The 16,577-nt window shown below is 40.6% G+C and overlaps 1 protein-coding gene across 5 annotated transcripts in view; it reads right to left on the reverse strand.

Annotated features, from left to right (window-relative positions):
* Positions 1 to 15,459, reverse strand: part of scml2 (Scm polycomb group protein like 2) — a 66,735-nt gene extending 51,276 nt beyond the window's left edge. For 4 of the 5 annotated variants that reach the window (XM_061235044.1, XM_061235043.1, XM_061235042.1 and 1 more), the window contains exon 1: positions 15,337 to 15,459. The gene's annotated coding sequence lies outside the window, so the exon portion shown is untranslated. The remainder of the gene's footprint in view (positions 1 to 15,336) is intronic. The other variant, XM_061235040.1, reaches the window with a different exon arrangement.
* Between the last annotated feature and the right edge of the window lie 1,118 nt (positions 15,460 to 16,577).

Raw genomic sequence — 16,577 nt, forward strand, 5'->3', positions numbered from 1 at the left:
ACATTTCGCCATACATACTTGGATGAGCATGTGACATAAAAATTATCTTGAGTCTTAAGGGTATAATAGGTAAAACATTGTTACAAGACCATTGTAAATCCCTTCCTATCATTGAAAAAAGCTCTCTGACTCACCCTCTGCCTGTGTTTATAGTCGTTAAATTCAGGTTTCAAAGTGTACATTTGTCGGGCCGTCACTCTGTATCAAAACATTGTACAGCTGTACTACAATTCAAGCTCAATGGTTGAAAATAGGTTCTAATTGCCACAGCCAATGGTGTGGAGGCTTATTCTGATTGTTCATGTAGCTGCCGAAATTGCACTCCAGACAAGCTATCACTGAAACTACTCCATATACTATTGCCTATTATCCAAGCAAAGACTACAGATTTAGTTATAAAACAATACTAGTTTGTAATCTTAGCAAACCAGCTATAGTTAGCTTGACGAATTTACAAATATCCACTTGCGATAAATTATAGGCAATACAAACATAGTAGGGATTGCACAAGTGTTGCGGTTCAGGTGGATATTTGTAAATTCAGGAAGCTAACTAGTAATAGCTTGCTTGTTGTTACTGATAGCGAACTGGTATTGTTTTCTAACTAGATAAGCAATAGTATACAGAGTTTCAGGGATTGCTTGACTGGAGTGTAATTTGGGTAGCTACGTGTTCCATTTATCTCTTTACGTGTGCAATCATCCGTGTTTAAACCTTTATTTCTCTCAAACTGAAAGTTATAGTTGCATCATTTGTGGTAGACTATCATATCGTAGTTATATAGCCAGCTAGTCACGTAGCCAAATAACTTGTTTGCTCACAATATAGTTGGTTAGCTAAGTGAAAACTTCAAAAAGACAAAAAATATAAAGTCTTGTGTAGCACACAAAAGTCAGGATTTCATAAAGTCACCTGTTTGGTGAACATTTTCTTACTGGAACACCACGAAAAGACAGTAGACTCTGTTAAGTTTTTCACCATCAGCTTTCCAAAACAGTGCACGAGAAAACACTGAACTGTACAATAACTGTGGCAAGCATAAACAGTGTTGTGGTTTCTGGTTGTTTGTTGTTGCAATTCCTCTCTTGGCCATTAGGAGTCGGAAATGACCTATTGCCTTTAAATCAATTTCTGTCCCAGTGTTCTGTGTGAGGTAAAGCCGGAGAAAATTCCCTGTGACATCTAGTAGCGGGCTTTAGACACCCAAAAATGGTTACATTTGAAAAAGAGCCTGGGTGTTGATAAAATGGTAAAATGTTCCACACCTAGACATAAACCAGAGAGGTGCATTTGAAAAACTGATACTTTTGTGATGATGTGAAGGAAGGAAAAAGTGCCCTAATCACAGACATCTGAACCAGTTTCTATGCATTATTTAAATTGATGATTAAACCAGTCAAATTCACAAGTAAAAGTATTGATACACACTCCATAGCTCTCTTGACTCATGCTGTATGCATTATAATGAAGTTAGCAAGCTGAAATATTTTGTATACAAAAAAGGGTTGTTTTTTCCTTCATAGCCTGACATCTGCACTCATCCAATTCCAGTATGTCCAGACAAATATAAATTATTGATATGTACATATAATGCAATAAAAACATAAATATAAAATTCTTGAAAAGTTGCAAAACCCTTCTCTAGAGGAATGCATATTACATGCATTGTTAACACTCACATGGCTTCTACTGGATGAAAAGAAAAAAAAATAACCCGCAGAAGTCAAATGTGATGGTATTTTATCAGTATCAGAGTAGAAAATCTATTAATACCAGTCAGGTTATAATGACACCACCTTCCTCCCTCCCTCCCTGTATCCCCCACCTCTTACTTCCTCCCTCTCCCCCAACTGAGCTGCGGGTCCCATTGAGAGAAAGGCCATAAAGATTCCAAGCCGCAGTAAAAGCACATTATGCCCTTTACATCAGGGAGGAGCCTGCAGGCCTGAGATGAAAAGGATTCCAACGGATCCTCATTAAGGGCTGCCGCACGCACCCCGGGCCCTGCCCCGTTTGGGAGGGTCCCTGCCTCCCGCCTGGGAAGAACCCCTTTGGAGGAGCAGAAAGCCCCATTTACAACCTGCGAGGAAGCACTGGCAGGCATGTGAGAACTCGACATCCCCCCTTCCCTTCAGCCACGTTACAGGGAGGGGACGCAATAAAAACATGGCGGCGGAACCCATTTCCCTTGGTTTTGGGGGGAAATACCTGCAACCTTTAACTGCACCTTTCATTTTAATTTCTCAGCACATTCATGCTTAATAATCTTAAAAATACTTCTTATGTGCCGTACCCTGCTGCTGAACTGGGATATGATCACAGCGAGTAAATGTCCCTTTGTACACTGTGGGATAGCCAATATCCCAAATGACAGAGCCCCGAATGTCCGGTAAGGACAAGGCCTGTAGCCAAAGATAGGCCTGATTCGAGGCAAGCAGCCTATGGAAAGGCTGGCGACAGGTGACCCGTGTCACTCCAAAAACAAACACGCAAAAAAGGGGTCAGGGGAGAAAGCGCTCACAAAGACCAAAACGTATAAAACAAACAGAGTGTCAAAAGAGCAGGAGGGAGAGAGGGATGAGGAGTAGGGAGAAAGAAAGAAAGGGTGAAACAGACACGCTGGGAGGGGTGGGGGCCTGCCGGCGCTCTCTTGGGAATGTTTATAGTATGTGAGGCTGGAGAGGTCCAACAAAGCCACGGGATGAGGGGGGGCACACACCAGGCCTATACGTGGCGCTCGATCTTCTCCATGCAGTTTATACGCCGACGGTCCTAGATGGACCTAGATGGATCACAACTGTTTCAGATTTCACGGGAAGTCGCTACAAACAATTCTCCTGTTATAAGGAGCAACTATCAACCAACCAACACATAACACAGCCTACTGACAATTACTATTAGTTATTATTTCTGTTGTTGTTGATGTTATGAAGGTTATCATCAATAAATATATGAATATATTCATATTTATTAATACACTTAGATATTATTATTCTGATTATTAACCTTAATAACAAAATTATGTTATGATCTATTCATATATTTATATTTACTATATAACTTTTGTGACCTTGCATTATGATGGCTGAGAGACATTCGAAGGAGTGACATTATCGGCACAATAAGTCACTCCTACCTTGGAAAAACCAAACCGCTATATTCATGTTCGGCTGATTCATTGCATCAGAGATGCGTAACCCCAACCTTCAGCCTGTGAACGCAGCACAACAGTGACATTATCTCATAGTAAGTCACTCCTTTTGATGTATTATGGCATATTTACTATCTTTAAACAAAAATCTTATTGTTATTGTCGTCGATGTTGTTATTGGACAGTGGCCGTGCAGACTGTGGCCAGGTATCTGCCACATAGGCCGTGGTCCAGGGCTGGAGGCCTTTACAGGCAGGGATTCCCCGCCTCATCACACGCTAGCATGCTACAGGAGGTGCATCCATACACGCAGCGGCTGCATAGCTCAGCTACGGAAACTGCAGAGTTAAAAAAAGGTAGTTGCTTGGTGCTGGTCTGCTTTCTCCAAATCAGATAAGAGGATGGCACATCAAGAGGAAGGGCCTAATGCCAATGGGCATTCCAACCCCCCTTTTCCACCTTTTAAATTACACTAGGTTCAAATAGGGCCGTCCAGTTAATATCATCTGTCCAAGAAAACCACAGATGTCTACCACACAGTTGTCCAACAGACATTTGAAGAATAGTACATTTGAGAGGCTTGATGCGATTACAAGCAAATTGGCAGTACAGCCTAACATTTCAGATATGCAAATCATAAATTATAGTCAGGAAAACCACAAAACATCAAACAAACAGCATCTATGAGCCACTCCATATCACCGACAATGTTAAATGTAGGCTAAGTGGCTTGAATTAGGAGTGTGTGTGTGCAGCGGGGAGTGCAAATCCCTCATGACTGTGCAGAGCTCTGTAGTTTTATTTTACATTTTGTGTTTCTGGGGGGGAAGAGGGTGAGGTCAGCTGAGATGGTACTGGTCTGGTTCTGTAAGTGAAAACACATTCATCCCAAACCAAACAAAGTGAGTAAAGAGAAACAACCAAGCAGAAAAAGCAACCCCAGAAGAAAAAAAAATCCTCATCAATATCACTGGCTTTACCATCCCTAAAGGAAATGGAATGTATACATGGAAAGTACCATGATACATGTATTTCAGAACACTATATGTACTTTTATATCAAAAAGCAGCAATAATGTGTAAATGTTTCATATATTTGCAAGTCTTGCAATGTCTTTTCCGATATTTCTTTACTTCGATATATAGCCTTACGCCTTCAGGAGCCTGTAAGTCGAGTAGGCCAACAGCCAAGATTAAATCCTTACAAAAACACCTGCATGTTACAAGAATGTTTCGTTAATTGGTTAACGGAATCAAAGTACTAATTCAGTCCTTGGCCAAGAGGCTATGACAAAATGGCCCATTACAGAACAGGCCCAATATCTTTCCTTGGCTTGGATTTTAAAACTGTATGTACAGCTTTCATTGTCTACCGCAATTAAGTACATTTGTCCGTGGATTTAGAGCACGGCTGTGTTGCCTGACCGAAGGTGGCGGAGATGTCATCCGGGCGAGTGGCGCCCAACGTTTCTCTGCGGCGGAAGGAATAATGCGCTCCTTGTGTTTGGGTGAGGAACGCGCACTGGAACCGTGATCGTCCCCTCCATATCTGGGGGATAAAGCAAACGACTGTAATCTCGGCCGGCGAGATCCGCGATCCGCGATCCCTCCCCCGTTAAAAAGTGCGTTTGGGCAGCACCTCCTGGGGGGGGGCGGGGGGCATGTGGGATGGTCCTTTAACTACCCATGGCCTTGTGGGACTGATTACGGGGGCCAGGGCTGCTGTGGAACCGCAACACCAGGAATCTGTCTCCCACACAAGCTGCCCGTCCGTTTGGAGCCGCTTCAGAGGCAGAGAGCCGGAAAACTCACCCAGCAAAGAGCCCTGTGATGTGGGAGACCAATTAACCCCTCTCACTTAATCATCCACTCTGCATGTTAGACGAGAGCTGATGAAGAACCGTATTCATCCCCCGGCTGGCCTCAACCTTCTCCCAACCCCCCACATATAAGGATATACTATTTTTTATAGCATTGTAAGGTGTATCATTTTTTGTGCAGTGTCACAATATCTTGATTGTTTATTTTTATTTAAATATAGTTTCAGTAGGCCTATATTCTATTGCTGTAATGTCGCAGGATCCTGTTTCTTTTAACACTCTGATGGCTGGATTGCACAGTTCCGGAATTTACTCAGCGTGAGGCCACTCGAAAGAGAGGGGGGTCGAGTGGCCGGGGTCAAACGAGCAGCCCGTCTAGACCAGCAAGGAGGAGCGTGGCCTCCCAAAATTCCCCAGCATGGCACCAAAAGGTGGAGGTCAGCACAGAGCAGTGGGACAAAAGCATTCTGTTTGCACGGGCCCGCCCAATAAACATGCCTTTGGAGCCCAGGGCAAACAGGGCCTCCGCAAATCACGGGAGGCTGGGGAGCACCCAACAGCATCTCAATAAAAACACCACAGCTTCTGAAAACTCACACAAACCACCCTTCAAAAGAGCCAACTGAAAACAGTGAGCAACATATTCTGTAACTGTCTCTAACTAACCCAAGCTCAGTCCCTCCAAAATCTGGTGCAGGGCACTTTGAGGAGATACAAAAAGATAGAAGTTAAATAGTGTTTGGACAATTTTGTTCCTACACTCCGTTCAGGACAGGCTGACTTTCTCAGCTCAAGGTCTTGGTCCCCTGTGCTGAGTGGGCAGCCCCCCCTCCCCTCAAGCCAAAGATGCAGACTGTAGGGAAATTCTTTTCCCACAGGAATAAAACCCCATCTGGTAATTGTGCAGTAATCACAGGCAGGAATACAGAACAACCGTCCCTCTGACCTCGTACCTCAAAGGGAAATAAAAGCAAACTCTTCATTCACAAGAGCTGCTCCCACCATCAGTTGAATAAACTAATTTTGTATCATAGGACGCTTCCCTCTGCAATCTTAATCTGATTTTTTAAAAGTTAATTGCGGTAAACAATTAAAATAGCCATTTTTATTACATTTATTACAGAAGGTAGTCTAACCTCTATGGATGTTTCACTGCTAGTCATTCAGTATTTGGGCAGTGTCATGGAAAAATGGCGCACAACTAGGAATGTGAACAAATTGTTGATTATCAGTCACCAGCACGCGTGATGGTTTTTCAAAACTCTTAACAGCAGTCTATGTGGAGTAAACTGTGGATTATTTTTCATTGCTTTGACACAAAATGAAACTGAAATATAGACAATCCCCCCCCAAAAAAATGGAAAAACAGTAAGACCCGAGTCTTAGCAGACAATTCTACATTTGCATATGTCTAAAATGAAAGTTTTACAGTCATTTCTAGAGTCTAGGAAACATGAAGTCACGATGAAGCAGCTGCATACCATCCCCTTTGACTTGAGCGTGTAAAGGAACTGAGATATCAATATGTTGATGTAAGACGTCTATACGTCTTACCTTATCATTGGACAAAGAGCAATCATATGGGACAATGTGGCATTTCACCACGCCCGGGTCCTCACAGAATGGTTTGTAGCTCATCCAAGGATGATGTCACTTTTCCTCCCACGTTACTCACCATTCATCTGCCCCATACAGGAATTATTTTCCTCATGGAGATGGGAGGTATATGACCACTGTCCACATAACCAGATCAGTCTCCTGAATGCAATGAATGCTGCATTCCAGGACATATCTGTGGGAGATTGCCAGGGATTGACCAGGCATTCAAAGAGGTTTTTTTCCCAAGTGTATGGCAAGAGAGGATATAAGGCGTAATATAGATGAGAACTTGTGGCCCAATCCACAGGAGCTGGTTGACTAGCATTGATGTACATATTTAGCAATGAGTACATATACTATATATACAGTATGTGAGTATTTTTTCCTAAAATGGTATTGTAATTGCGGTTTCATTTTGTGTTTCCATTTTGGAATTAGAGTACTACTGCATATGCAAATAATTTGATAAAAATATAGTATATTGAGGAATATTGCTGCGTTATGGATTCATTCCTATAAAATATAATTTATTACATTGCACACAAAGTACCGTTCTTATTTTGTATTGGAATCTTAGGTTTATGTATAAAAATAAAATAATCATAAATAAATAAAAATGATGCATCTTCAAATGCCACCTCTTGTTAAGTGTTTTAGGTCATTGAGTGAGAAAATGATCTTGTTGGGTGACCTTTAGCCAGTGATATGGAAGAATGAATTGTGTTTTGGTAGTCTTAGTGCATTTCGTGATAATCAATTGTAATAAATAAATAAATACATAAATAAAATAGATTTTTTTAAATTATTTTTTTAGAAAACATCACCAAATGTTACTGAGCCAACTGCTCAAAATGGTTGATAAGGTGCCAGGCGCAGCTTGCCGTCATTCACTTTAAAGTAATTTGTCCTGTAATCCAACCAAATCCCATGTTGATTTTCTCTGCAGTCGATTCGGAAGGGCACAGTGCTTCTTTTGACTGCAGTCGCCACTGAAGCCGACATGTCAGTCGAGTACACAGCAGTCTCAGCTGGAGCAGGTAGACTGCACGGCACCCCATGGACCAGAGGAGTCCTTCATGCACAATGAGAAGCATATAATACAACCAACAGCCATGGGAGCTACAGCCAAATATGTGCTGCTGTACAGGACCATGAGCCACGCTCTGGACCATGAGCTAGTGACACAGTCAGGATTCCGACCCAGACCACAGGGCTCCTCAAACTGCCACCCAGGGCTCGATCTTCATAGTCTACGTGCATAGTCTAAAGCACACCAAAGTCTATTTGGTCAGATGCACTTGTTAGTTTCACAACAGACAGTCAAGGCAAAGTAAGGCGCAGGGTTCTAAAGGGTGGACTTAGCGGCTTAATTAATTGATAGGTGTGTCTTTGGCGTAACATGCATGTATTTGTTTTGTTTTTTTATTATTTACTTTTTTTAAAGGATTATTTTTCTTCATTAGACTCTTAGTTGTCTTTTGAATCTTTTTTTCAGTTATGAAGTAACATGTGAAATCACTAGCTGAAAGTATGAAAACATTTCTGTAATTTAATTGAAAATGGGGAGAATTAAGAATAAATTGTGAATTTTCTATAAACCCCTTTTTTAAATCCTATCCAAATGGAAAAAAACGGCATGCACAGTGAATCCCCAGACTGCATTTAAAAACCATTGCAATGCATTAAGAGATTTAAATGCCCAAATCAAGCAATATTCGCTGGACAAAGCTTTCAATCAAATAAACCACTCCGGCTGCTTGCCAGTCAATAGATGAGCAGCAGCCTTGGCAGTAGTTTGGTTCATTAATTGGTCATCATAGTGAATGGCCGTTCACTATCACACCTTCTAAAGCCCTGTAATGTGCTGCCATTTATGAGCAAGACATCCATCACTTTTGGCAATGTTATGCAATGCACAACACGCCACAATGGATATCCAGGTTATCTGAGGGCTGTATTGTACTGTTGCACTTGACTTATGCAAACATCTTAAGTGCATGTTCAGTAGACTACAACAACAAAACTCCTCTCTATTAACCTACAGTGCATGTATATATGAGTTTTTCATAGAATGACAATTCACACACTATATAGGCTAGGTGTCATCCGACACATCTTGAATGAATAGCCATTGTCCCAAAATTGGCCATTGGACAGTTTTATTAGACTGTGATTGTCTAATCCAGGTCAATATTATGACCATCTATTATAACTTTCATTATGATTTTGTATTTTTGTATATTATTTTTGATAGAAATACACAATAATAATCTTTCACATTGTAATCTTTGTATTTCATAGCATGTATACTGGCGTCCCTGCCCATGTAACATGTTTTTGAATGTTGCACAGTAGCCAATGTAGGCGCATTCATATTATGCCATTAAAATAGCAACAAACCTGGACATGGCACAAGAGACCACGTTTTAGTTGGCCATAACCACAAACACTTTAAAAACAGAATTATGCAGACAATTACCATGACCACAACTAATTTAAAGACGGGCTATTGCAGGATTTCTTGCTCCTGTGTTTCTACACAAAAAGTCCACACCCTCAACGCCGCCTCTCCGTTGCAGACGACTGTGTGCCGTGATAGCTATGAGCTGAAAACCTGATATGAATCTGATATGATTCATGAAACATAAGCTTTAGTAGTCACACAGGCTATTTAGCTAGCTATTTAACTGATGTTACTTATGTTTGTATTTATATAAAATATAAAATGTTTATATTAAAGCTAGTGGTGATGCTCAGTCTGTTCTCTAGCCTGCCTGCACAATTACAGTGTTGTGAAAAAGTGTTTGCCCCCTTCCTGATATTTTTTTATTATTTTTTTTGCATGTTTGTCACACCTGAATGTTTCAGATCATCAAACAAATTTAAATGTTAGTCAGAGACAACACAAGTAAACACAAAATGCAGTTTTTAAATGAAGGTTTTTATTATTTTATTATTAAAAAATCCAAACCTACATGGCCCTGTGTGAAAAAGTGATTGCCCCCTAAACCTAATAACTGGTTGGGCCACCCTTAGCAGCAACAACTGCAATCAAGTGTTTGTGATAACTTGCAATGAGTCTTTTACAGCGCTGTGGAGGAATTTTGGCCCACTCATCTTTGCAGAATTGTTGTAATTCAGCCACATTGGAGGGTTTTCGAGCATGAACCGCCTTTTTAAGGTCATGCCACAGCATCTCAATAGGATTCAGGTCAGGACTTTGACTAGGCCACTCCAAAGTCTTCATTTTGGACTTGCTTGTGTTTTGGATCATTGTCCTGCTGCAGAACCCAAGTTAATTTCCGCTTGAGGTCACAAACAGATGGCCGGACATTCTCCTTCAGGATTTTTTGGTAGACAGCAGAATTCATGGTTCCATTTATCACAGCAAGTCTTCCAGGTCCTGAAGCAGCAAAACAGCCCCAGACCATCACACTACCACCACCATATTTTACTGTTGGTATGATGTTCTTTTTCTGAAATGCGGTGTTACTTTTACGCCAGATGTAATGGGACACACATCTTCCAAAAAGTTCAACTTTTGTCTCGTCAGACCACAGAGTATTTTCCCAAAAGTCTTGGGGATCATCAAGATGTTTTCTGGCAAAATTGAGAGGAGCCTTAATGTTCTTTTTGCTCAGCAGTGGCTTTCGTCTTGGAACTCTGCCATGCAGGCCATTTTTGTCTCTTTCTTATGGTGGAGTCATGAAAACTGACCTTAACTGAGGCAAGTGAGGCCTGCAGTTCTTTGGATGTTGTTGTGGGGTCTTTTGTGACCTCTTGGATGAGTCGTCGCTGCGCTCTTGGGGTAATTTTGGTCAGCCGGCCACCCCTGGGAAGGTTCACCACTGTTCCATGTTTTCGCCATTTGTGGATAATGGCTCTCACTGTGGTTCACTGGAGTCCCAAAGCTTTAGAAATGGCTTTATAACCTTTTCCAGACTGATAGATCTCAATTACTTTCTTTCTCATTGGTTCCTGAATTTCTTTAGATCTCGGCATGATGTCCAGATTTTGAGGATCATTTGGTCTACTTCACTTTGGTAGGCAGGTCCTATTTAAGTGATTTCTTGATTGAGAACAGGTGTGGGAGTAATCAAGCCTGGGTGTGGCTAGAGAAATTGAAGGTTTCACTTTTTCACACTGGGCCATGTAGGTTTTTCATTTAAAAACTGCATTTTGTGTTTACTTGTGTTGTCTTTGACTAATATTTAAATTTGTTTGATGATCTGAAACATTTAAGTGTGACAAACATGCAAAAAAAAAAACGGGGGAACGGGGCAAACACTTTTTCACACCACTGTATGTAATAAACTCAGAAAATCGTCAATTCAATTCAATGCTAATCTCTTGCAGACCCAGCACACCACTGCAGTAGCTAACCCTCTCCTCTTGCCCCCCCGCCTCCTTCTACTGAATCATAGAGCATGCTTTTCAGATAGAGCACAGAAAAAGGCTGCCAGTGTATCATAGTAATGACTGAGCATGTTTGTTTTATAATATTTTCATAGTATGCCTTTAAAGACCAGGGGGCAAACTACACTAAGGGAGCTTAACATACCCAGGGTTTCTTTGGGTAACCAGGGTTCACAAACCCAACTTCGGGCATAAGTGGCGTTGTATACAAAAGCCTTGAGCAGTGAAGCATGGGCCATAGGCTATGAGCAAAAAACTGATATTAACAAACATAATGGAAGGATACTAAGAACAGAATATACACTTATTCTGCTGTCTCTAAGGAACAGTTCACCCAAAAAATAAATGTTACTCATTCGTTCACTTACCTCAACAAATCTTTGAATGCAACATGCACAGTCAACTTTACAACCAGTTTACAAATTGCAACCATGCCATTTGTAGGTTACCATCTCCGTGCAAGAATTTAAAACTGAGTGAATATCACTGCTCAGCCAGTGGTAAGACAGTGAAATACATGGGGCTGCTCCTCATCTCTGAGCTAGGGCAGGTGTGAAGGCATCCAGGCGGGCGGGGTGGGTGACTGACAGCATCTTCACAAGCTGGCGCAGCTGCGCGAGGGCTAGCGGGGTTAGCGTCAGAGCGGGTCATGACCCCTCCCATATTCTTCAAAAGATAAAAGTTCCACAAACCTCAGAAATCTCAACTATTTTCCAATGAAAAAAAAAAAGCTTTGCCTCACTCAAAAATATTCTAAAACCTTATTTCTATTAGTCTCAACACTCCCCAAACAGTACCCCATAGCAGGAAAGGGCAGAGATGAGGCATTACGAAACCAAAGGAAATTCTCATCCAAAGTGACTTGCACATTTCCAGTTCATCCGTTCATACAGTACAGCTTAACTACCTTCCATTAAGGGCACAATGACAGTGCCCCAACTGGATATTAAACCTGAAACCTCTGAGCAATAAGTCCAGTTCCCAAACCATGCACTAAGCAACCACCATAATTCCCAATGAAAGAAGAGGGAGCAGTAAACGAAAGTCCAAGTCACCGCTGCTGACCCACAGATAAGAGCTGATATGGGCCACAGCAACAAGGAAGAGAGCAAAGCGGAGAAGGCCAGGGACCCATCCCTGTGGACATGGCCACTCCAGGTCACAGAAATAAAAGCAAATTCTGTCAGTCCCAGAGGAGGCCAGGGAATTAAGAAGCACTGAGTTTGGGGACGAGACGAGGAAATCGAGTCATTTAAAGGCACATGAAAAGGGCTCTGAGCAAGGCTAACAACTAACATTTGTTATATTGCCTTTAAATATAATCCAATCGACTTACAGTTGATTAGACTAAGCAGGGGACAATCCTCCCTGCAGGCCTTGCTTAAGGGCCCAACAACTGTGCACATCTTATCATGGCTACACCGGGGCTTGAACAACCAACCTTCCAGATCCCAGTCATGTACCACAGCTACTAGGCTACAGGCTGCCTTATCCTACAGTCATGGTATTATGTTTCTGTCAAGAAGGGGAGCAGAGCAGATAGCAAAGACATTTCCGGTGATCCGAATGCTGACTTGAATGCCTGCCTTGAAAAACCATGCCATGCATCAAGCTGGCATTGATACACTCACTGAGCTATTTAGGCTACAAGGCCAAAGGCAGAAGAAGTCTATTATTCTCTCTGACATCTTTATTTTTTATGCTACCAAATTATGGGAAGGAGCATCAGGTCTGTTTTCAATGGTACCTCAGAACAAACAAAAGATGCACAAGAGGAAACGTGCCACAATGGTGATATTTCTGAAACAAGAAAATTAATATAAGGCGCTGGTTTAAGAGCAGCGTTTTTCTCACAGGCAATCCAATCAGTGATCATTTTCACATGACAATAAGCAAAACTATATTTATGGGCTTGGCTACTGCTTTTCATAATAAAGATAAGTAAGAATGTGAGAAACTATGGGACAGATTGTTGATGGCAAATTGATTCTTCTTTATCAGAGTTACAGCTAAGAGATACTTAAATGCCTCCCCAACAGCAGAATAGGTCTGAGATCACAGCATTAGTACATTACATTAGGCCAATGAGGAAAAGACCAGGCTAACCCATGGTAGGACACTATTAACCTACCACCATATGACAGCACTAAAATATGCTGTGTGGCTGTTTGGAACATCTCCTGTGCCACAGCATCTCACATACCTAAAGCTTCACTAATTCACTGAACCGCTGTAGAAGGTGACTTCAACCAGATCTCACAGCTATTTCAGGCCTTCTATTAATAACGGTGTCTTTTCCCCAAAGAGTTATTTCCTGGACAATGTTTCATTGGCCTTCTTTATTTTAGATGAAAGTAAGCGGTTGGTTGGCATTCTCATCCCCCCTTTGTGAGAGGATTTGTCTAGACAGGAATGAGAAATCGACACCCTACCTAGCTACCATCCACCCCATCAACCTAGCTTTAGCCTTCAATCTTCATCATCATTAGTTCACCCAAATTAAGAGGCAATCGCGCCTACAGCTTTACAGGTTGAGAAAAGCCCAGGTTGAGAGCAAGAAGACTTTCTTTCAGCTTGAAAGAAATCACGAGCTTAGGCAACAATTTTGCCATGCATCACATCCTCCAAGCATTGGTACACCTGCCATACAGAGCTTTTCATTGGAAAAATGCAATAAACACTCCCAGGAACTGTAGAACTCCCTGACCTCTCTCATCACTTAAAAACATGACAATAATTACCTGAAAGAACTTATCGAATCTATGTGCGGTTTGGGCATGGCAATGTTTTCATTGTTTACAGATTAAGTGAGAAACTTGTGAAGTCACACTCCATTGAAAGGATTTGGGAGTGTCGTAACAGGTGTTACATTTTAAGCTTTTCAGAGATGAATGTCTAAATGTTTGTTTGTTACCCACACCATCCACATATTGGCAATTTAAGAGAAGATACTTCCTGTGGTATAACTGGTACACATTACTTTGGCATTGCTCAGTGTTAATAATATGGATGAATATTCCCATGCAATATTAATATGGTCGCTGAACAAAATAAACAACAAGAAAGTATTTCATGCAAGATAGCAATTTAGAATACAATTACTTCAGTCCGTCATCAAAAAAATAAATAAATCCAAAACTGTATTAATACTACAATCGCATGCTGATTACAATAGAGAATGAACTGAATAACATACATAATATTATTTATATATTTATATTAACGTGCTAAATATATGCGCTTAATGGCACAAGACACAAGCAATGTTAAAAATTAAACGCATTACCCTAATATTATTTCTTATTCGGAATGGTAAAATACATAGGGACGAACAAATTACGTTGGCCTACTCCTGCTGCCTGACGTAATGACTCAAAAACAGCAAAGTCTTCGTATACCGAGTCTGTAACTTAAAAAATAGTTAAACAGCTTTAGAAAATAGCGTCGCTATTCAATTGTTAACGCGGTTATTAAACATGTAAAAACATCGAACGACGCTGAGCCTACAATCGGACTCCATGCGCGTTCGATTGCAAAGGCTAATATTACACACAGCATAAAAAGACCCCTTGTGTAGGCTACGGACTGCAGGAGGCGTGTCTCCGCTAACGCTGCGTGACAGAATGTAAAACAATTATTTCCCAGAAGTAGGCGCACCAAGACGATTTTAAGAATATCATTTTTAAAAGAACTTCCAATACATTTTTTATGCGATTGCCACTGTATAAATTATTGGTTATTTACATTAAAACAATAATGTATCTTTACCACGTCGCTAGTTGTTCTGTACAACCGCGCATTTGTAACATTTCTTAAACCGAAGAATAAAGCCCAAATTAACAAACATAATGATGACAGAGACCTTACGAGAATTGCCTACTGACGGCACGGCAAGGCAAGGCAAGGCAAGAAACCTTCCAACACTACAGACGTGGGAAAAGCTAACAAGCTAGCAGCTTCCCATTTGTCTGGCGCATTCTGTTACGGTGTTTTTATTCCCGTTTCGATCAATATAAAAATGCCACCGTCTTGCGATAAGCAAGCTAAACAATATAAGCATGTAAATATAAACTAACTGAATATTTTAGTGAATATTTGAACAAGGTGGTTCTGACGGAAGATGTTAGGTGGAAAACACCAGGACAGCTCAATGTGTACTATAGTTTGGGGAATAACGCAGCCCGTGAAAATACCAAGCGATCGGAATAAACTGTGGACAACTACCCAGCTTTTTAGAACAGTGACTTATGGCCCTCTTTAATCGGTCCAAGCTACCAGTCGAGAAAGTAACATTTAAACTTTTCACGGAGACGGGGTGGTTATCGTAACAAACAAAATCGGGTTAACTTACCAATTATTGTTGAAAATCGCAGCAGGTTTCAATACTTTTCTTCGGTACTAGGCCGCCATGTTCCGTGCACATCCGCGCATGTCCAGCAGCAACCAACTTGAATTTCATGTAGGTATTTTTTCCATTACTCGGGGAGATACTGCCAGCCTACAGTAGTTTATTTCCCTGACTGCTCAGATATTACGTCAGTTAATTACGATTATTGTTTTCCAAACACAGGCTTATGAATGCATATTTACAGATAACTTGTAATTGTATTTTGTTATGTCATTTTAAATTATTAAACTATACAGCCTAACGTTGACCATTATAGATAAATTAACAATATACGCAAGTAATAAATAGCGTGTTTTGTCATTAATTTAACATATATTTAATTAATTAACCCACATTTCGTGGGTTATGAAAACAAACATTGTGTGTGATGGTCTATCTCATGTGGTCAACTAAAAAAATGCATACACTTATGAAGAGATGTTTTTGATGAACAGCTTAGCATTTCAAATGTAGGCCTATATTAGGCTATTATTTCGCTGCCTTTTCAAAGTCTACTCCCTCACAAAAATATTGATAATTATTGGCACCCTTAATAAAAATGAAGAAAAAAGGCTGCATATAATGAACCACAGAGATACTAATCGAAACACATGAGGTAAATACATATATACTGTAAATACAATACATTTACTCTCATGTTTAAACCATAGGTCTCACAATTATTGGCACCCCTAAGAATTCTTGGAAATAAAATCAAGTGAAAATTGCAATATAATTTTACTTCATTTAGTTAATCCTTTCCACTCTGCCCCCCTAGTGGGCAATTTCTACCTATTTTGTACTAGTCCTTTACAAGTGTCAATATCTCAAAAACAATTTACTGCAGACGTGTTTTAAGACTTAAATCAAAGAAGAGGCTTGTACCATTCCGAAATTTGAGACAGAATTATTTTATGTCAGAGCACGTATATACAGTGTACAGAAAATATACATTCAAATACCAAAAAAATACGAAATGACTTATGTTTTTATAGTTTAGCCCTGAATATGTCAATCTCTAAGTCAAGGACAAACCCAGAGCTACTTCATATTTGTGCACAAACATGTCTGTCATGTCAACTTGTGAACAAAATGTAATAAAGATATTGACAAGCATAAAAATTCCACATGAGTTTTACCAAACCTGCACCCAGATATCCTCAAGTGTTACCAAATCTCTCCAAATACAAAAACATCTGCATATA

The sequence above is a fragment of the Conger conger genome, chromosome 3 (genome assembly GCF_963514075.1).
Source record: "Conger conger chromosome 3, fConCon1.1, whole genome shotgun sequence".
Classification (NCBI taxonomy): Eukaryota; Metazoa; Chordata; class Actinopteri; order Anguilliformes; family Congridae; genus Conger; species Conger conger.